Source organism: Erinaceus europaeus, chromosome 6, assembly GCF_950295315.1.
Source record: "Erinaceus europaeus chromosome 6, mEriEur2.1, whole genome shotgun sequence".
NCBI classification, from domain to species: Eukaryota; Metazoa; Chordata; class Mammalia; order Eulipotyphla; family Erinaceidae; genus Erinaceus; species Erinaceus europaeus.
Window position 1 is genome coordinate 77,735,377 of NC_080167.1, and position 18,826 is coordinate 77,754,202.

General features: G+C 43.0%; 1 long non-coding RNA gene across 1 annotated transcript in view; it reads left to right on the forward strand.

Moving 5' to 3' along the window:
- The first annotated feature begins 230 nt into the window (after positions 1–230).
- LOC132538968 (uncharacterized) overlaps positions 231–18,826 on the forward strand; it is a 35,878-nt gene continuing 17,282 nt past the window's right edge. The window contains exons 1-3 of the long non-coding RNA XR_009550300.1: positions 231–249; positions 4,212–4,275; positions 8,705–8,842. This is a non-coding gene — a long non-coding RNA (uncharacterized LOC132538968). The remainder of the gene's footprint in view (positions 250–4,211; positions 4,276–8,704; positions 8,843–18,826) is intronic.

Genomic DNA, 18,826 nt, shown 5'->3' on the forward strand with positions numbered 1-18,826 from the left:
TAATTGTCATCCTTACAAATGGTGTTTTCACAGGTCCCTGTCCCTTATGATTTACTGAGGTAACCTAGAAAAAAATGGTAAATGTAAAAGGATCATTCAGAATCCCCTCAGGTACTGTATCTGGACTCACCATTTCATGGTCTTTTCCCACCCTTAAGGAACCCTTCCATCTGGAGCAGATGACTTCAGAGACCCCAGGGCAGCAGGTCTGCAAGGCCAGGCAGTAGAGAAGGAGCCAGCAGGGGAGAGGTGAGCCCCAGCCTTCCCAAAGTGCCTCCTCTGGGATGTCTCCCTTTCTGAAGCAGGATCATGACACAGGACCATTTGCATGTGGGGGGTGCGGGGGTTCAGGGAAGGTTACAGGCAGGGACCCAATTCTCATCCCAAGTCATTTCTAGAAAGGTATTTTATTTTGGGAATTGCTCTATGTCAGTGTGGCCAACCCTTTTTCTGCCAGGGGTGACATGGATATTTAAGAGATAATTTACAGGCCCTACAATTATCAGCTTGAACATGAGCATTGGATGCTATGTGCTGACTTTGATTCCCAGATGAAATGACTCCCTGGGTCTCGTGTTGTCCACAGGCTAGAGGTGGCTTTTATTCCAGATGCCCAGATCCTGTCCTCCATGGGCTGCTCTGTAGGTGCATTGTTCTGTCATTAGAGCAGGACCTTTAGGGCCTGGGAAGACACCTTCCCCACCCCAGTGTGTGTCCAGTATCCTGGCCACCCTGGGAGCAGATGCACTGCCAGGCCTGTCAATCCATACTTGTAGTGGGGAACTCCCATGCACAGAGAGTATTGGGGGGGGTGAAATGGACTGAGCACAGCCTGGGCTGAAGTGGCCTTGACTCAGCTAGAATGTGGCTCTGACCTCACTCCACTGACTTACTTCTCACATATTGACTGGATGTTGATTGTCAGGACTATTTGTTTTTAATTCAACAGCTTCATATTCCCCCATGATTCCATGTTATGCTTCTAATATTCCTACTACAGAAAAAAAAAAAAAGATTCGATAAGCTTTTGCATCAGTGGAAGGGCAAAAGGCTCTCTTAGATAAAGCACTACCTTGCTTTTGTATGACAAAGCCTCAAGCCTAGACCCTCCATGTTGAAAAAAGCTTTGGCACCATCTCTCTCTCTCTGTCTGTCTATTTGTCTGTCTCTTCGCCCCTCTGTTTTTCTGTCTCTATCTTGAGAAAAAAGATCTTACACCAAGAATGAAAATCGTATAACATACCTTTTATTAAGATGACTCTTACTTTATTAACATATAGTTCAGCTTTTTGTTCTTGTTGTTGTTGTCAATAACATTCTTACTTCACTGAAACCTGAGGAAACTGTACTTGAATCTTGCCTTAACAGATGATGAAGGATGAAGTTGCATTAAATTAACTTGTTTAATCATCTCCATTTGCCCTGCCCCCGCAAAAATAAAATAGACCATCTATTGTCATCAGTCACAGAAAATCAGAGTCTACACCAGGGCATGTCTATCTGTAATTAACAATACAGCTGAGCCTGACAGTCCTTCTCGGGATGAGACTCCTTTTCTGACTGTCTGTGTTCTGGAGTCACTATTGTAAGATTGCACAAAGGCTCTGTTCCATCAAGGAATAGAGCGTTCTTGCCGAAAGCCTTTGTAAGAGACTATATTTGGGTTCCATTTTAGAAGTCTTGGGTCTCAGGTAGGAAAACCAGGATGCGTGTATCAACTCATCTATAAACAAATATTCCCATGATGATGTAGGAGAATCCCCTGATGTATTAAATAGGAGTTTGCTGTCCCCTCCTGTCTGTCCTACTGAGCCTCAGTAGGAAGTGGACCTGCCCCAGGCCCCATATTTAGCTGTCCTCCATTCTCTCCAAGCCTCTACTGAGCAGACAGGAACCTCCTCCTCTGCTCCTCCCAGAGCTCAGTGTCTTGTTCACAGGTGTCCTTGCTGATGGGCGAGTCCCCTGGTTGGGATTCCATGGCATTACCAGGAACTCCCAGGCCCTGGGAACCCTGTTGGATGAGCAGAACTTCTCCCCTTGTATCAGCAAGAAGCCACCTGACAGCAATCCCTGTTCATGCAGATGCGCGTGGCCCTGGTGATACTGCGGTGCCCGTCCATGCTGGCCCTGGGTGCAGCTCAGTGTCCCCCATCCGTGCGGGTCTGTAGTAGCCTGGGTGCCGCAGTGCACCACAGTACAGCGGGATGGCCCTGCATCGCCCCAGTTACATCTTCATTGCGGTGACTGGCCTCATAATATGTGTCAGTATCCCCTAGAGATGCCCGCTAGCCATATGCTGCTGGGCATTTCAGTGTATCTTTTCCCATTTGTTTTTATTATTTCTTTTTTATATTTTCCCTTTGGTTGCCCTTTTTTATTGTTGTTGTAGTTATTAGTATTGATGTCGTCATTGTTACACAGGACAGAGAGAAATAGAGGAGGGGAACAGACGGGGAAAGACACCTGGAGATCTGCTTCACCGCCTGTGAAGCGACTCCCCTACAGGCAGGGAGCTGGGGGCTCGAACTGGGATCCTTCAGCAGGTCCTTGCATTTTGCGCCACATTGGTATAGATTGCGCTGCATCCTGCATGAATAAAGAGATACTGCATACAGCTCAACCATGAGTCCCTTGTCATCTGTTACAAATCCACTGCTCCTGGAAGCTGTTTTTCACATTTCATTGCCCTTGTTGTTGTTGTTGTTGTTGTTATAGCTGTTGTTGTTGGATTAGACAAGAGAATCTTAAAGAGGACAGGAAGCAGAAAGGGGGAGAGAAAGACACCTGCAGACCTGCTTCACTGTTTGTGAAGTGACCTCCCACATACTCAGGTTGTTGTTTTCGAAGGGCTGGCTTCAAGGGCGGGTAACAGATGACAAGGGACTCATGGTTGAGCTGTATGCAGTATCTCTTTATTCATGCAGGATGCAGCGCAATCTATACCAAGCTAAGCTAAACTAACACAACTACCAACTCACAACTCACTAAAACGAACAATGTTGTCTTTATATACTTTCCAAGTAGGGTGTAAACAAGATGTGACATACAGAGGGTGGAGAGAAAAGTGACTGGTGAAAATCAGGGTATGACAAGGAGAGGGGGCGGAGCAGGCAAGAATTCTACCACTGAACCACCAATGCCCTGGAGGGAGGGTGGTGCATGTTAACAGAGGTTATGTAAATAGAATACAGTGTTATGTAAATAGAATGCAGTGTTAAGCAGGGGGTATTTAAACCAAATGAAACAGAAAAGATTTTTAGAAGTAGAATTAGAAACATACCAACAACAGGTGAGGTTCTGGGGCCTCAAACTGGGATCTTTATGCCAGTCCTTGTGCTTTGAGCCATATGTGTTTTACCTACTGTGTACCACCAGCCCCCAGTATTTGCCTTTAATGACTTTGGTGTACCTTACTAATAATGAGACTATTTCTCATATAGACTCAGATTAATAATTTGATCAGTTTTTTCAGAAATGCATTTCTTTAGATCATGCTCAGAGCTATATTTATCTTTTAAAATATTTTTTATGAGATGCCTGATTTTATATATATGGAGACAGAGGCAAAGGCAAGGATAGAGAAACAGAGAGATGGCATACCCAGCACCCATCTGGCTGGAATGATTCCCTAAACTCTCTCCCCTCTCTCCAACCAAGGAGATGTCCTCATCCCTACTCCCTGCCTGTCCTGGGACCCTCTGCCTAGTAATTACCACCTCAGTTTTTTGCCTAGTTAACATTAATTCTAGATCATTTGAGACATGGTCTCTACTCTTGAAAGTTGCTCACACTTTCAAGGCATTTACTCCTCGCCCCTACAATAAGGAGCACTTTGACTGCTATGTGGATACAATATATTTCCTTGCAAGAAAATATTTTAAACTATGATCCATATTTAAACTTGATTTGCAAAGATGCTAGAATATATATCTCTCATTTACAAGGAAACAGTCACACTGCAAGAAGAAATACAAGTGTTGACATTAGTCTTTTAAACATATATTGTTCTTATGCATTCAGTTAAAGAGTTACTGAAATCAGCAATGTTTACTCTCCAACCATAGTGAAGTCTGTGGAGCTAAAAGAATTTATATTTTTAGTTGATTCATTCTTTGTGAACCTTAGGGAAGCTAAAAACAAGTTTTCTTCAAGTAGATCTTGTGAAAGGTGGGTTGTAACTCCAGTTTTTTTTTTTTTTTTTTTAATTCAAGGTTCCTGCACAGCATTAGATGTGTCTGACTTCTAAGGAAAATGAGACTCCAGACACATTGATGGGTAAGTGTCAAGATATTCTAAGTTAGGATGGTTAGATTTAAAATAGCAGTTCAAAACTCTCTCAATAGCTGCTGTTTAGTATTAAGCTTTATTGTCTTCACACATTTCATCCATCCTGACCAGCCCTTACTGTGGCACAAAAGTCAAACCTGACTTCCTAAAAGTTTTCTTTAATACACTGAAGAATATACCAATTTGTAAATCTTGGGAACAATATAGTTGTTGGGTCTTTCTATTCATTTTGTCATCACAGTGTAATTTGTTTTAGGTAAAATGCTTTATTAAAATAATGAAAATAGAAAACAGGCATTGTACAATGTAAAGGCATCAATACCCCTGTCCCAAATTCACCTGTTCCCAGTGTCTTTTTCATCCCCTTTCCACATTTTCGGCTACATGTTCTCAGGAAAAAACAAAACAAAACAAAAAAAAACAAACCTCAGACCTGCACCTCTGCACCTCTAGCCATGCTTGATGGTTGCTAGCCAGAGAGGTGAAGTCTTCTCTCTATTTTTTTTCACCAAGAAGTGCTGTCTTGAAAAAATGTTTTGAGAGAGAGGCTGGGTGGTGGCACACCCATTAGAGAGCACATGTTACAATGCTAAAGGACTCAGGTTCAAGCCCCTGTTCCCCACCTACAGGGGGAAAGCTTCATGAGTGGTGAAGCTGTGCTGCAGGTGTCTTCCTGCATATCACCCCTTTCCCTCTCAATTTTTGACTGTCTTTATCCCATCAATAAATAAATAAAGATAATAAAAATTTAAAAAACATATATGTTGAGGGGGCTGGCGCTGTACCCTGTTAAGCACACATAGTAGTCAGCACAAGGACCTATGCAAGAATCAAGGTTTATCCCACTCCCCACCTCAGGGGGGTTGCTTCACAATAGTGGAAGCTGGTCTGCAGTTGTGTCCATCTTTCTCCCTCTCTCTCCACTCTCAATTTCTGTATTATCCAATAAAATTAAAAAATAGGCCGCCAGAAAATGTGGATTCTTATTAAGCCCAAGGAATAAATAACCCTGGAGGCAAAAAAAAAAACAGGAAAAGAAAAAAAATGTTAATTGATTTATTCATTTACTTCACTAATCATGTCTTTCTTTCTTGATGTTTAAAGAAATACAGATTACACTCTCTATTCCTCACAGCTTTTTATTTTCAGTATGGGATTCCGCTAGTCTATTTATTTATTTATTCCTTTTGGTTGCCCTTGCTAGTATATTTCTTTACAAAAAAGGCCCTTGTATTTCTGAGACTCCTTTCAAATGAGGTCACACCTCTGAGTCTACACAGAAGTATTTCTTGAACCCCGGTTCCATGGGAAATTGTCCTCAGCATTTGAACATAGCGAGAGGCTAGTGTCCAGGCTCAGGTGTTCATGTGCTGAACACCTACACTTGGTGTTTCTCAGACTGAGTTCCCAGCCCTCTTAGTGATGTGCATTTACAGTCCAAGTTAAATTCTCAAGAAGATCAGAGTTGAAAGATACTTTCCTCTCTATACCTCAGAAATGAGCTCCATTTCCCAGACTGCAAGCTAGAGCAATGTCAGAGGACTGTGAGCTGCTTAGTGCAGCATCCTCAGTGCCCATCTGCCAGGAGCCATTTCTCTGCTTAATAGATGATAAGCTTTGAGACAATGGAATCCCTGGAGACAAGTGTTAATTCCCCCATGGGCAGGCCATTTTCCCTCAGGTAAACCATTTATCAGTAATCAAGTGAGTCAACACACAGTTTGGTTTCTGCCATTTGTTGCAAGGAACATTCTGCTTTGAAGTTTGCTCCCCCTCCCCCTCCTCCAGCATTCCCTCTCCTTCCCTAAAGCCTTATAATGCCTGTGAACACAATCAAATTTTGCAGCTTGATCAGAAACCTGTCTTGCTTCGTTGTTCGTGTCTTGTGTCCCTTTCATTGCAGGTTTTTTAGGTTCCTAGCCCCTATTCACCGCCCTGCTGGTCGGGGCACCCATCCAGAATGATGTTCTGCAACTTTCTTTCCTTCTCCTCCTCCTCCTTTCTCTACTCTCTCTCTTTCTCTCATTAAGAAATGAACCGTCCCACCTACAAAGGAGTCACTTCACAGGTAGTGAAGCAGGTCTGCAGGTGTCTGTCCTTCTCTCCCCCTCTCTGTCTTCCCCTCCTCTCTCCATTTCTCTATCCTATCCAACAATGAGAACATCAACAATAATAACTACTACAACAATAAAAACAACAAGGGCAAGAAAAAGGAAATAAATAAATAAATAATTTAAAATGTCTTTAAGAAAACATTTTAGGAAAAAAAAAGAAAAAGAAATGTACCACATTTTTAAAACTCAAATCCACACCACAGCAAACTGTCTTTCTCTAATTTGGGAAGGGCAAGGGAAAGCAATCCTGAGCATGAAGTACTAGCCACTGTTTTTATGCACAGTTACTCCCTGTGTCAGCTCTGGCTTTGTACTTGGCTTCTGGGTTTTCAGTCCCCTGTGTTCTCTCTTTGGTGACTTCATGGGCTGGGAGGAGCAGTGGGATGGGAGCATAGAGCAAGGTGCCTGCTGTTCTTTTGTAGCCCTGACAAGGAGAAGGACACTCTAGGACTGGCACAGAGCTCCCACAGCAAAGTTCATTTTATTGTGTAGGTAGCCCCAGGTTCACACCCTAGGTGCACATCAGATCAGCTCAAACAGCACAGAGGGGAGACTCCATGATCAGTGGAGGCTTGCAGTGAGCCTGGATCTCTTATCTCAAAACCTCTGTCTCTCTCTCTCTTTCTCTGCCTCCAGGGCTATTGCTGGGGCTCTGTGCTCTGCACTATGAATCCACTGCTCCTAGAGGCTATTTTCCTCTTTTGTTGCTCTTGTTCTTTATTGTTATTATAATAGTTTTTGTTATTACTATCATTGTTGTTAGACAGGACAGAGAGAAATCTAGTGAGGAGAGGAAGAGAGAGAGGGCAGAGAAAGACATACACCTTCAGACCCGCTTCTCCACTTATGGGCCAGGGGCTCGAACCGGGATCCTTAGGCCAGTCCTAGAGCTTCACACCATGTGCACTTAACCTGCTGCACTAGCGCCCGGCCACCTTGTCTCTTTTTAAAGGATTCAAAAGAAAAGATCTTCTGGAATAGTGGGTCACAAGACATAGCAGTTAAGTAAATAATAAAAGAAAAGAAACATTTAAAGTCTCTTAGACTGACCTCATGTGTCAGTATAGTGAGCAGAGCAATTCCACACAATGCATTGCAGTTATTTAATCACAGCAGCCATCAGTGTTCCTACCTTCATTTGTTTGACTTCTTAACAGATCTCTGTAAAGGAACAGTTTAGAAGGGCAATGTAAGTTTACAGGCAGTGGCATATCTGGTAGAGCGCACAGATTACAGTGCACAAGCATCCAGGTTCAAGTCCCTAGCCCCCACCTGCAACAGGGAACCTTGATGGACAGTGAAACAGAACTACAGGCTCCAGTCTATCTCTCTACCCCCCTATCTCTCCTCTCAATATCTCTTATCTTTATTCACAAGAAATAATAAATCAAATCTTTTCTAAAGAAGGACACATTTAGTGTCAGAACTGACAATAATCTGCCATAGATATAAAGCTCTCAATGGTATTGGGCATGGAGGAGCAGGAGTGTTCTCAGGCACGATCCTATCAGAAGTTACTAATGGGCCCAGGAGAAGAGCCCTCTTACTGCACAGTCACCTGCTTTTCCTGTGCCAGATCCAGGTTCAAGCTTAATCCTCATCACATGATGGAAATAATTGTCAGTGTTGTGTTGCTGCTTTTCTCTCTCTCCCTCTCCCTCTCCCTATCTTTATCTTTCTCCCTCTCTCTCTCTCTGCTATCCTGTAACTCAGTGGAGCTGGTTACTGGCACCATGAATTCACTGGTCCTGTCAGTCATTTTCCTTTTTTTTTTGTCTATTTTATTGAATAAAGATATATTGGAGGGGAAAAAAGAGAATAGAGAATGATAGACACCTGCAGCGTGTTTCATCTCTAAGCATGTTGGGAACTTGGACTCAAACCCAGATCCTTGCACATGGTCATGTGTGCACTCAGCCTGGTGCCCCACCTCCCAGCCTCTTGTTGTTATTTTTGATCTATCTCCCTCCTCTACTGGAAGAAAGACAAACCCAGTGCAATGTCACCCCAGATATCACGTAATATAAAGTTCCTATTGCACCCTGTACCAAGGGATGTCTGCATTCTAAGCAAGGGAACCTGGGAAGCCTGCTCCCATGGACTCAGCAATTTCTATGCCTGGGCACCTGCTTTCTGTAGGGTTTCCCTGGCTGAGTGCAGTGATCCTCCCACAGACACAGTGGCTCCATCCTGAGGCCCAGTGGGAGGACCTAAGGCACCATGTGGGCACTAGCTTAAGGTGAGTTGGCCTGATTGGTACCATTCTTCAGCCTGAGTCTGCATGTTGACTGTTCTCGCTGTAGGGCATCAACAAGACTGTGGATAGGAAATGAGTGAGCTGCCAACTATTGAGCTGCTGAGCCGGAGACCACAAGACTCCACTTCTGTCCCCATCATCGCAGAGCCCTGCCATCTGGAGCAGACCTCTGAGGAGAACTCAGGTCAGTGTGTCCTCAGGCCCAGACACTGAGTAGGAACCAGCAGGGAGCACTGGTGAACCCCAGCCATTCTGCAAGTGTCCCCTCTGGGCCCATGACTGCCATCCTGATGTGGCTCCTGACATTGAAAGCCACCTGTAGGGGTGAGGGGGTGGTACAGGCAGGGACCAAGACCCACCCACAGTCCAACTTGGGGACACTTCCTGTTGTGAAATCAGACCCAGCTCACTGCTAGGGAGGGTGTTTATTTTTCAGTGGCTGTAGGTAGATAGTGGCTCCTCCTCTTTGTCTCTGGAGCCTCTCTCACACAGGACTCTGTCTCTGTGCACTGTGTCTCTTACCAGACCAGAGTGCAAGAAAGTGAAATGTATACATATCATAAATCCTCGCATTTCCCCTTGTAAAGGGCCCAGGGATTTGTACTCAGTCTTCATGCTGGGGAACATGTACTCTCTGTTATCCCAGATTCACCCTGGTCCCTTTTGGAATTTCTGAAAGCAGCAAGGTGTTCATCACCTCCTGTTCGTGAAAGGCTCAGGCTGTAGCTAGAGGACCGACAAGTCCAGGCTCCCACAGTGGATTAAGTTCAGACATCACAGAATATTAAGGGAGCCATTGTGTTAAAACCTTGGCTGTTCAACTTCAGTTGAGAAGTCACCATAAACAACCTGTCTGCATTGCCTGTCCTGACCAGTCTGAACACTTGCTAGAGTCTGCTGGTGACTGGTAACTTTGCAATAGTTACTCAACTCACACAAGGTAGCAAAGGGTATTGATGAGGTGCTTTCTGGTCATAAATACATGTGGCAGTATACAAATATATATATATATAGAGAGAGAGAGAGGAAGAGAGAGAGGGAGAGGGAGAGAGACATGAAGGAGGGAAGAGAAGGAAAGTATAAAAAAACAAAAGAAATGAGAACTAAGGAACAATCTGGCCCATTTGATGTCAAAGAGAGGAATCTGACTGATCCCCACTAAAGAGAGACCAGGTGGCAGTGCTGGCCTTGTGATTGCAGACAGATAGACACTGTGTCACACAGGGACTGTGGGCCCTTTCCCACATTGGAAGCCCAGAGCGGGCCAGTCAGAGTCAATGTTACATTAGAAGCATTTGAATGAAATGTTGGTGTCAGGTAAGTTGAGACAGCAATGCCTTCTAGCTGTGGGAAATACACATACACAGACACACACACACACACACACACGCGCGCGCGCACGAGCGCGCGCCCAACTTAGGCACACACAGAAAGGAAATAAGCAGAGGAATTAAAAAACTGTCATGCAAAAGGAGACAAATAGGTCTCCAAAGTGATGAGTGCACAGGTGGGTCCAAATCCGGGAGCAACCCCGAAGGTTAACAGAGGGGAGTGTTTTAAATGCTTGTGGTCCATATACACAAGGGAAGTCTACTCACCCATTGAAGATGGAGAAATCATCCTCTTGCGTCCTGCTGTATGGAACTTCAGGTGGCCATGTTTAGTACCATTTGTTGGAAGGAGAAAGATGAGTATTTGGCAATCTCACTTATAGATGGAACTTAAGAAATAAGGAAGAGTTTCAAGGCCCTGGCTCCCCACCTGCAGGGGAGTCTCTTCACAGTCAGTGAAGCAATTCTGCCAGTGTCTATCTTTCTCTCCCCCTCTCTGTCTTCCCCTCCTCTCTCCATTTCTCTCTGTTGTATCCCACAACAACATCAACATTAACTACAACAATAAAACAAAAAGGGCAACAAAAGGGAATAAACCAATAATTATATTTTTTAAATGCCCTTTCCCTTCATTTAAAAAAAATTAGCAAGAAAAAAGCCAGATACATGGCAGAATTTAGACTGGGCTTGGCCTGTTGCAACAAGACCAGGCCTTGTGCTGTAACAGGAAGAGGAAGAGTGGGTGCTGGAGATACCCACTCTGCCCAAGGGTGGCAGAAAGGCTAAGATGGCTGTGGAGTCAGTGTGCAGGTGACTGTCAGAGACGGGGAGAAATTGTGCCCACTTGATAACTACTATTTTTAAATCATTCTTTCTCAAGTAGAAAAAAAAAAACTGAAAGGAATTTTGAAGATTAACAATAGGCTGTTTTGAGTTGAGGTAGATTCATAAACCAGTGTTTCAGAAATTGATATCTTCCCTTTTTCAAAATGTGTTGCAACACCTTGTCTTCCACGGGAGTCCACTGAACTCCCTGCACCCCATCTGCAGACTCTGGGGACTAAGCACTAAACTCTAGTTTTCCACACAAAGAACTTCTACTGTCCTTAATTTAAACTAGATTTTATGGACAGATGTTACTTTCCTAATTCAGGTGGCTCACTTATGTATTGTTAGGATTAAACTGAAGTTATGTAGAATACAGTTTTTAGATCAGTATATAGTGCATAGTAATAGCCTCTCAGTCATTTATTTTTATTTCCCTAAATGTATTGTTCTTAATTTTACAAATACCTCATGTGTTTTAGATTTTGCCCATTTGGCTTTGGCTGGAATTCAATTACTCTGCCGGTCCTTGTCTCATCATCTAGTGGGTAACAACCTTTTCCAAAATGGGCCAGGGAGTGAGTTACTGTTGTTTCCTTTCTCTTAAAGTTAATAATACCGGGTAGGGGAGAGAGCATAATGGTTATGCAAACAGAATCTCATACCTGAGGCTCCTAAGTCCCAGGTTCAATCCCCCATGCCACCATAAGCCAGAACTGAGCAGTGCTCTGGTGTTTCTCTGTGTGTGTGTGTGTGTCTCTCTCTCTGCATTGCTCTCAAAAAATAAATAAAATTAATTTAAAAAAAAAAGATTAGAATACCATTCCAGGCACACATGAGAAAACTCCATTTATTCTGGACTATGAATGCCCTAACACAGTAAGGATTAATACTCTTCTGAAATCGCTTCTAGAAAGGTTTTGCAGTACATCTGGTGTCTCTGCTAGAATTATTTTATCTCCAAGAATTTAAAGTATTAACTTAGTGCTATTAGTCATAGGAAATATTCAAAGGCTGTAGCAATACAAAAACCATCCTTGATTAGGTAGCATCATGAATGAATCTCAGCTTGTAAGGAAGTGTGTATCTGTATATATACACATACACATAGTTGTATGAGAAGTTTTTGCTAAGGAACTCAGTGTTCTAAGAAACATTTAAGATTGTTTTATGTACTGCATAATCCTGAAGTGTGAGGGCTTTATTTACATTTATGGTTTTTCATTCCATCAGTGAATGTCCCTCTCTAGTTAAGTGGAATTGTACTGCATTTATACTTCAAGCATTATTAACTTTGTGGATCTAGGACCTCCTGTATGCTTGATTTCACCACTTCTAGGCTGCTTTTTTCATTCAGACAGAGGGACAAGAGAGGTGAAGAGAGACAGATGGTGTACTGACTACATTCAAACTTCTCCTGGTCCATTCTCTTCCCATGTAGGGCCAGGGCCCAATTCTGGGCAGCCTGCTCTACTTGGTGAACTATGTGTGTTAAAGGGTTCATTTTCCACATTATTTTAAACTGTTTTTCACAGGTAGCATTTGCAAAACAGTGTCTTGGAATGAGGATAGGTTGACTTTAGATGCCAGTTATAGGCATAGCTGCTCTTTACAAATTAGTGAAAATTCAGTTTTCTACATCATGGATATTACTTTTCTTTATTATAAATTCCCTTTTCTTTATTATTCCTCACTCCTTCTCTCTGTCTCTCTGTATTATTTGTTTGTTTGTTTTACCAGAGCACTGCTCAACTCTGGCTCATTTTATGATGGTATGAGCTGCTGAGCCTGGGACTTTGGAGTGTCAGGTGTGAGAGTATTTTTGCAGAACCAATGTGCTCTCTACACCTGCTGGAACAGTGACTTCTTTGTGTCAAATTCTTCTCAAGAGAACATACCAGAGCATCATTCTGGCACATTCAGTGCTGGAACCAAATTCAGGATCCTCTGCTTGCAGGTCCTGCTTTCTGACTTCTGAGCTCCCTCCTGGGTCACAGTAATTCTGCTTTTAAAAACAACCAGAGCACCTCTGAGCTTTGCTTGTGGTCATGCCAGAGGTTCCACTGGGACTCCAGAGCCTCAGGCATGAAAACCTTTTGTATAACCACTATGATGCCTCCCAGTCGCTGCAGTTGTGTTTGCAAAATGGACTTGTAGCACCAAGGTTTGGTGCAGGGACCTGAAGGAGCAAGGAGCAGCCCTGAGTGCTGCCATGTAGCTGTTGTGAGCTGAAGCTGGGTTTGGAGGTTAGTTTACCATGTCAGGAAAGCTTCATGGAACTCATTGAGACACCTGTGCTTTTCCTCCCTTTATTATGCTTTCATCAAAGTCTAAGTGTCCTTTAAAGGAGGCTTGGTACTCTTCTCTTTTCAGACCCACTAGAATTCCTTTCGTCATGGTACTCTCAGCATCATGACTGCCATTGGTTTGAAGCTCATCAGTAACTCTTTAGAATCACTGCTGCTTGAATGTTGCTAACATTATGCTTGTTTACACTTGAATTGTGGCTTCTGGTGGGCAGAAGATGTGTGCTTTCTTTCCTCTCTCAGAGGAAAAAGTCGTGTCTGATACTACGCAGTTGTAAAATCACTAGTAGCCACAAACAACTTTTCATGCTTCTCTTTTCTGTTTTCATATTAGTATAAGTAGAGATTGTTCTGGCTCTGTGCATGTCTTTTTTCCTTCCCAAGGTATTTTCTGATTGAGTATGATATGTAGTTATTTTCTGTTGTTTTCATTTTTATAACTTACAGGTTTAAATTTATTCTGCTTTGCAATGGCACTTAGTCTTCCTGAGTTAAAACTGCAAAAACTGTTTTAAAAAGACCAGAGGCATAAAGGAGGAAAATGATAGTTATAACTAAATATCTTTTTTAACATTTGTATTAGGGATTTAGTAATGCTTTATAAGATTATAAGATGCACAGCCATGATGTGACACCAGACCTATTGCCAAAGTTCTGTACTGCTGTCCACAAGAGGAACAACCATAGTTTTCACAAAATCTTAGAAGTTAGCTTGGCTGCTGCTGTTTCTTTCACTTTTTTCCAAGTTCATTTGTTTCAGTTTTCTATATTCCTTGTCCAAAAGGACATGGTGCTATCTCTTTTTTTAAATTAGAAAATATTTTTCTATTAACTATATACCTGAAATTATTATTATTATTTATTATCACCAAGTTTATCAGTGGTGTGGTAGAATGAGTAATGGTCATTATTTTTCTGTTTTATGGGTTAGAACAGAGAGAAATTAAGAGGTGATTGGGAAGAAAAAAAGGAAGGGGACAGGTGTAGTGGGTTAAGAGCCCATGGTAGGAAGTTCATGGACCAGTTTAGGAATCTACATTGGTGCCACCCACTCCCAACCTACAGAAGGGTCACTTTACATGGGGATGAAGCAGGTCTGCATGTGTCTGTGTTTCTCTCCCCCTCTCTGTCTTCTCCTCTCAATTTCTCTTTGTCCTGTCCAAAAACAATGACAGAAATAACAATAATATTAACTACAACAAAGATAAACAACAAGGGCAACAAAAGGAAAAAATAGCCTCCAGGAACAGTGGATTTGTAGTACAGGCACTGAGCCCCAGCAATTATCTTGGGGGGGGTAATTAAATAAAAAGAGAAAAAAGAGAGAGATGGACTTTTAAACGTACTTCACCACTCATTAAACATTCTTCTTGCTGGTGGGGAGCAGGGGCTCAAACCCAGGTTCCTGTGTATGGTAAGAGCAGTGTCAGCTGTGTGCATCACCAGCCATGCCCCATTCTAACATAGTTATCTAGTTGTCTGTTTTAGGTTGGTTCCATATTTTGACTTACCAACTATATAGCTATATAAGCATAGCTGTGTGTCTTGAGATTAGCATACAATTTAATATTAGAAATTAAAGTGCATATATATGTTTTTAACAGACTATTTACTTATTATTGGACAGGGCAGAGAGAAATCTAGAGGGGTGGGGGAGATGGAGAAGGCGAGAGACAGAGAGGCACCTGCAGCCCCGCTTCACTGCTCTTGAAGCTTTCTCCACCTCAGGCAGAGACCAGAGGCTTGCACCTGGGTCATTGTGCACTGTAACATATGCGCTCAACCAGGTGTGCCACTGCCTGCACCCTAAAAATATAAATATGTAATTTATATTTTTAATGAGAGAGAAAGAAAAAGAAAAAACAGAGCACTGCTCAGCTCCAGGTTATGGTGGAGCTGATAATTGAACCAGGGACTTCAGAGCCTCAGGCATGAAAGCCTGTGACATGCAGAACCATTATGCTGGCTCCCCAGCAGGGACAGTGAAAGATAAGGAAGTCAGATGAGTGACATGCCTGGAGACAATCTGAGTATTCAAGACTATGGGAAGTTCTTAAAAATTGAGAAAAGTGGGCAGTTTGTGTGTCACCCAGTAGAGCACTTAAGTTGCCATGTTGGTAACTTTGGTTCCAACCCCAGTCTCCACCCGTGAGGTGGGGAGGGGGGAAAGTTTTATAAATAGTAGAACAGTTCTGCACCTCGGTTCTTCATCTTTGTCTCTACATACATTCAAAATGAATAAATAAAGTAAAGACAGCTGATTATGATGTTAGAGTCCTGTAGCTAATAAAAAATGACATAAATGATATATCAATTATATATGAATAAAATAAATAAAATTAAATGAAGACAGCTGATAATGATGATAGAGTCCTATAGCTAATGAGCAGAAGCCATAGCATTAACAACAACAATGAAACATCAAGAAGAAAATGACACATTGGCCTCTAGAGGATTTCAAATATTATGAATAGGGTACAGAAAAAGTACAGGTAGTAAATAAATACATAAAAATATCACACTTGTTCATTTACTATCTAGGAGGTGCAAAAGAAACTCTAATGTTGATTGTATTTATAAGTAGCATAAAAATGTGCGTCACTATTGAAAAATATTAAAAAAAAACTCCCATGCTCAGTGATTTGGGACTGAAATAATTGTTTCCATCTTTTTTTAAAGAAGATTTTTTAAGGTGCATTTAAAAATTTTTTATTTATTTTCCCTTTTGTTGCCTTTGTTGTGTTTATTTTTGTAGTTATTATTGTTGTTGTCCTTGTTAGATAGGTTAGAGAGAAATGGACAGAGAAGGTGAAGACAGAGAGGGGGACAGAAAGACACCTGCAGACTTGCTTCACCGCCTGTGAAGTGATTCCCCTGCAGGTGGGGAGCTGGGGTCTAGAACCCAGATCATTACGCCACTCCTTGCATTTCAGCCACATGCCCTTAACCCACTGCTCTACTACCCGTCTCCCTGTTTCTATCTTTTTTATTGCCTTTCTGAGCTTTTTAACTTTTTATTTATTTATTCTTTTGTGCCCATGTTTAGTTGTAGTTGGTATTCTTGTTGATGTTGGATAGGACAGAGAGAAATGGAGAGAAGAGGGGAAGACAGAGATGAGGAGGGAAAGATAGACATCTGCAGACCTGCTTCACCACTTGTGAATAGACTCCACTGCACGTGGGGAGCTGGGATCCTTACACTCGTCCTTCTGCTTTGTGCCACCTGTGCTTTACCCACTGTGCTACCGCCCGACTCCCGACCTTAAACTTGTATAATTTTCAGGTGTGGTAGTAGTGTACACAGGTTTTCATTTTTTAACTATGATAAAGGCATATTCTGACATTTTAGAAATTTTGTACTTTTTATTTTGGAAAATGTGCACTTGATTGTTTAAAAACGTCACTTCTCTTTGAAAGACCATTCATTGAATGTTATATTTTCTGAAGTTCTTAGTAGACAGTGTAGCACTAAATCATCCTAAAAAGAGAAAGGGCAGTCAGGTTGAACAGTGACCTTCATTTCCCCAGGAGGCCAGTTTTGACCTGTGACCTTCTGATGTGCACATGTTGCACAGATACCAGTGTCAGCATAATGAGTGGCTATTCCATGACCATTTGTCCCCACACTTGGCATCTGTCTGGGAAGTGCTGGGCTAAGGAGTAAAAGGCTAGTAGCTGAGGTCCTATGGTAGTAGAGGTGTCACCTTGAATTTTGCAGTGAAATGTGCTGATCACAGTAATAGCCATCCAGAAATCGGAAATGCGCCATCTTTAGTCTCTGCTACTGTCTCCTCCTGGGCTGACAGCAGACTCAGCCATGTCCTTGCTCTGGCCCATGGAACATGGACAAGTGGGAAGGAGGTAGAGACCTCAGTGGCTGTCTGGCTGTGGGAACTCTTCTTCCAGCATTGAAGAAGCTCAGTGCCACCCTGTAGAGGCTTGGGGAACAGGCAACACACAGAAAGTAGATCCAGTTGAGCTGTTAGCTGCCTGCAGACACATGGGACCTCAGCTAATGTAGAGCTGCCCAGAGGAGGCCACCAAGGTTTCATGTGAGCCCTGAGCAAAGAGAGGGGTCATATAAGGCACAGAGTCAGGGATTGATATTTATTATAGCAATACAATCAACAAGAAGATACATTAAAAGATTCTATAACTACATACATACAGTGAAAGGAATAAGAGAGAGATTTCTGTGAAAAGACTCTCAAACTAAGATGTAAGAAGGCATCAGGGAAGATGACTCAAATGAAATGAGCTGGATGTGGAATGTTGACATTTTTCATATTGACCCCACTAGACAAAAAGTTTAAAAGAACTGCCTAGTCAGAGAGCTTCATGTCTTCCACCAGGAAGCTTACACATAGATTCCAGGACTGAGAACTAAGTCAAAATCCTGCAAAGGATTAGGAAAATAATTGTTGTCAGTTGGATATCATAAACTGACAGGGAAAAGAAGTGGTCAGTCCTTCAAAGGGGAAGGCTGGCTGTAGGCATTCCAACAGACACCCAGGTGGCCTCACTGATTGCAGACTTCCCAGGGGAGCCCCCAGCAAGGTGCTGAGAGGAGCCCTGAGCCCTTATCAGCTGAGCAGGGTGTAGACAGGGGGCTGTCTGGATCCTGCTCAGAGAGGCCTGAGATGGTCCATCAGTGAGCCTTTCTGTAGGGGTCACTCTCCTGGCTTGGAATTAGGAGGCTGTCTTCTTTTCATGCCTGAAATGAAACACAGAGAACTGTTTTAGTCAAATCAGAATCTCATATACTAGCTACCTCTTGATTCCTGAAGAAGTAAGCCAAAGAGTGAATTTCTCCAAGGAGATAAATACATGAAGGGTCTAAGTGGTGCCCACCTGGTGAGCACACATGCCACAGTGAGCAAGGACATGGGTTCTCGCCCCAGTTCCCACCTCCAAGGGGGAGGCTTCAGGAGCTGAAAAGCAGAGCTGTAGGTGTCTCTCCCCCTCTGTCTTTCCCTCCTGTCTTAATTTCTGTGTCTAGCAATTAGGTAAATTGAATTATTATGAAAAGAATTAAATATATTAAAGCCTAGTCAGCATATAGTAGAAACCTTTCCTCTCTATACAGCAAAAATCTGCAGCCTCCACCCAGACTGTGATGCCACCAGGAGAATGAGTAAAGTCCTGCCATTGTTGGGATGGGATTCTCTTCTCCTGTTTTAATCAGCCAGAACACCTTGTGTCTCACACAGACTAGTTGCTTGAATTAATCTCACATGGCCTAGGTTCATCCAGACTCATGGTGTAGATGAGGTGTGTCCAGGAGCCTGGTCACCTTTTAACCACTGGCATCAGTCAGGAAGGAGGCACCTACATCTAGCAGGAAGGGGACCAGGATGGAGGGCCTCACTTCTCCGTGTCTTCCTTGTTAAGCTCTTTGTGGTTGCCAGTACAAAGCAGGGACATGATGCAGGAGAACTGAGTGGATGATGGGGTGGCTCAGGGCATAGTTGTAGAGTGACAGCTTGTGGGTGGCCCTGTCCCCACAACCCATCAAGTATTCAATTATGAGCTCAGAGGCAGTGAGGTCCAGCAAAGGTGGCCATGAGGGGCCCCCGTGCAGATAATTGAACACGGAGCTCTGCCTGATGCTTTCCACATCATGGAGGGTGGAGACAGTGTCATCCCTCTGGTCCACAGCCACCAAGATGCTCTTGTGGTGGCCTCTGTCAACAGAGATGCCCAGGG